The sequence below is a fragment of the Cicer arietinum genome, unplaced genomic scaffold (assembly GCF_000331145.2).
Source record: "Cicer arietinum cultivar CDC Frontier isolate Library 1 unplaced genomic scaffold, Cicar.CDCFrontier_v2.0 Ca_scaffold_5788_v2.0, whole genome shotgun sequence".
In the NCBI taxonomy this organism is placed as follows: domain Eukaryota; kingdom Viridiplantae; phylum Streptophyta; class Magnoliopsida; order Fabales; family Fabaceae; genus Cicer; species Cicer arietinum.
Genome location: NW_027339435.1, coordinates 579 through 4435, shown reverse-complemented (window position 1 = coordinate 4435; position 3857 = coordinate 579).

The window sequence follows — 3857 nt, the reverse complement described above, 5'->3', positions numbered from 1 at the left end:
TACTTAATATTTGTTTTTTTGAAAATCGTTTAAGTTAACTGGGCGTTGAGAATGGGGAATCTCTTAATGTCTCGGTTACTTATTATTTTGTTTGGAAAATTGTTTAAGATAACTGGGCGTTGAGAATGGGGAATCTCTTAATGTCTCGGTTACTTATTATTTTGTTTGGAAAATTGTTTAAGATAACTGGGCGTTGAGAATGGGGAATCTCTTAATGTCTCGGTTACTTAATATTTTGTTTTGAAAATCGTTTAAGTTAACTGGGCGTTAAGAATGGGGAATCTCTTAATGTCTTGTTTACTTAATGTGCGTTTGTTTGTGAAAAATCGTTTAAGTTAACTGGGCGTTAAGAATGGGGAATCTCTTAATGTCTCGGTTACTTAATATTTTGTTTTGAAAATTGTTAAGTTAACTGGGCGTTAAGAATGGGGAATCTCTTAATGTCTCGGTTACTTAATATTTGTTTTTTTGAAAATCGTTTAAGTTAACTGGGCGTTAAGAATGGGGAATCTCTTAATGTCTCGGTTACTTAATATTTTGTTTTAAGAAAAATCGTTTAAGTTAACTGGGCGTTAAGAATGGGGAATCTCTTAATGTCTCGGTTACTTAATATTTTGTTTTGAAAATCGTTTAAGTTAACTGGGCGTTAAGAATGGGGAATCTCTTAATGTCTCGGTTACTTAATATTTTGTTTTAAAGAAAAATCGTTTAAGTTAACTGGGCGTTAAGAATGGGGAATCTCTTAATGTCTCGGTTACTTAATATTTTGTTTTGAAAATCGTTTAAGTTAACTGGGCGTTAAGAATGGGGAATCTCTTAATGTCTCGTTTACTTATGTGTGTTTTGGTAAATCGTGCAGACCCGTGATAGGTGGCACCTTGGTAAACGGTACGGGCCCGTGATAGGCAGTACGTTTACGATTTACGTTTGGTAAGTTGTGCAGACCCGTGATAGGTGGCACCTTGGTAAACGGTACGGGCCCGTGATAGGCAGTACGTTTACGATTTACGTTTGGTAAGTTGTGCTGACCCGGGATAGGTGGCACCTCGGTAAACAGTACTGACCCGTGATAGGTGGTACGTTTACGACTTACGTTCCTGAGGGAATTGTGTTTGGTAAGTTGTGCTGACCCGGGATAGGTGGCACCTCGGTAAACAGTACGGACCCGGGATAGGTAGTACGTTTACAATTTACGTTCCTGCGGGAATTGCGTTTGTCCGTGAGAGACTGCGCAGGGGTTTGTCCGTGAGAGACTACGCCCTGGTTTAAGTTAGATGAGAATTAAGAATGGGGAATCTCTTAATGTCTCGTTTACTTATGTGTGTTTTGGTAAATCGTGCAGACCCGTGATAGGTGGCACCTTGGTAAACGGTACGGGCCCGTGATAGGCAGTACGTTTACGATTTACGTTTGGTAAGTTGTGCAGACCCGGGATAGGTGGCACCTCGGTAAACAGTACGGACTCGTGATAGGTAGTACGTTTACGACTTACGTTCCTGCGGGAATTGCGTTTGTCCGTGAGAGACTGCGCAGGGGTTTGTTCGTGAGAGACTACGCCCTGGTTTAAGTTAAATGAGAATTAAGAATGGGGAATCTCTTAATGTCTCGTTTACTTATGTGTGTTTTGGTAAATCGTGCAGACCCGTGATAGGTGGCACCTTGGTAAACGGTACGGGTCCGTGATAGGCAGTACGTTTACGATTTACGTTTGGTAAGTTGTGCAGACCCGTGATGGGTGGCACCTCGGTAAACAGTACGGACCCGTGATAGGTAGTACGTTTACGACTTACGTTCCTTGGTGGATTGTGTTTGTCCGTGAGAGACTGCACAGGGGTTTGTCCGTGAGAGACTACGCCCTGGTTTAAGTTAAATGAGAATTAAGAATGGGGAATCTAAGAATGGGGAATCTCTTAATGTCTTGTATTCTTATGTGTATTTTGGTAAATCGTGCTGACCCGCGATAGGTGGCACCTTGATAAACGGTACGGGCCCGTGATAGGCAGTACGTTTACGATTTACGTTTAGTAAGTTGTGCAGACCCATGATAGGTGGCACCTCGGTAAATAGTACGGACCCGTGATAGGTAGTACATTTACGACTTACGTTTCTTGGTGAATTGTGTTTGTCCGTGAGAGACTGCACAGGTGTTTGTCCGTGAGAGACTACACCCTGTTAAATTGTGAATTGTTGGTTCATTTTGTCTGTGTAGGTTTAGGGTTTAAGGTTTAGGGTTTAGGGTTTTGGGTTTAGGGTTTCTAGATTTAGGTTAAATGTTTTAGGTTTAGGGTTTCAGGATTAAGGTTTTTGATTTAGGGTTTCAAGTATAGGGTTTCATGTTTAGGGTTTCGAGTTTCGGGTTTAGGATTTAGGGTTTCGGGTTTTGGGTTTTTTGTTCTAGGTATAGGGTTTCTATGTTTGGGTTTAGGGTTTCAGGATAAGGATTTCAGGATTAGGGTTTTAGGTTAACGGTTTTAGATTTCGGGTTTAGGGTTTAGGATTTATAATTTTTAGTTTAGGATTTCAGGTTTAAGATTTCTGGTTTAGGATTTTGGGTTTAGGGTTTCGGGTTTAGGGTTTAGGTTTAAAGTTTCTGGTTTCGGGTTTAGGGTTTCGGGTTTCAATATTAGGGTTTCAGGTTAAGGATTTTGGGTTTCGAGTTAAGGGTATTAGGTTTAGGGTTTCGGGTTTTGAGTGTCGACTTTAGAGTTTCTGAATTTAGGTTTAAGGTTTCTGGTTTTGGGTTTCGAGTTTCGCGTTTTGGGTTTCGGGTTTAGGGTTTCAACATTAAGGTTTCGTTTTTAGGGTTTCGAGTTAATGGTTTCGTGTTTAGGGTTTCAGGATTAGGGTTTTAAGTTTAGGGTTTCAGGTTTAAGGTTTCGGGTTTACAGTTTTTGGTTTCGGGTTTACAGTTTTGGGTTTCGGGTTTAGGGTTTGAGGTTTGGGGTTTAGATTTTCGCGTTTCGGATTTTGGGTTTTTGATTCTAGGTATAGGGTTTCTAGTTTTGGGTTTAGGGATTCATGATTAGAGTTTCAGGTTCAGGGTTTCAGGTTTCAGGTTAAGCGTTTCGGGTTTAGGGTTTAGTGTTTCGAATTTAGGGTTTCGGGTTTAGGGTTTCGAGTTTAGATTTTTGGGTTTAGGATTTCGAGTTAAAGTTTCGAGTTTAGTGTTTCGGGTTTAGGGTTTTGGGTTTAGGGTTTCGGGTTTAGGGTTCCAATATTAGGGTTTCATGTTAAGGGTTTCGGATTTTAGTTTTAGGGTTTCGCGTTTAGGATTTTGGTTTTCGGGTTTAGGGTTTCAGGTTTAGGGTTTATGATTTTGGGTTTAGGGTTTAGGGTTTAGGGTTTAGGATTTTGGGTTTAGGGTTTAGGGTTTAGGGTTTCGAGTTTAGGGTTTCTAGATTTAGGTTTAAGGTTTCTGGTTTAGGGTTTTAGGATTAAGGTTTCCGATTTAGGGTTTCGAGTTTACGGTTTCATATTTTGGGTTTCGTGTTTAGGGTTTTTGATTTGGGTTTCAGGTTTAGCATTTTGGATTTCGGGTTTAGGGTTTCGGGATTCAAGTTTAGGGTCTGGAGTTTAGAGTTTTGGGGATTTAGAGTTTTGGGTTTAGGATTTACGGTTTATGGTTTACGGTTTAGGGTTTAGGATTTAGGGTTTATGAGGTATAGGGTTTTGAGTTTAGTGTTTCAGGTTAAGCGTTTAGGGTTCAGGGTTTAGGGTTTCAGATTTAGGGTTCTGGGATTAGGGTTTCAGGTTTAGCATTTTGGATTTCGGGTTTAGGGTTTCGGGTTTAGATTTTTTGATTTAGGGTTTCTGGTTACCGGTTAAGTGATTTGGGATTTAGGATTTTTTGGGTTCGG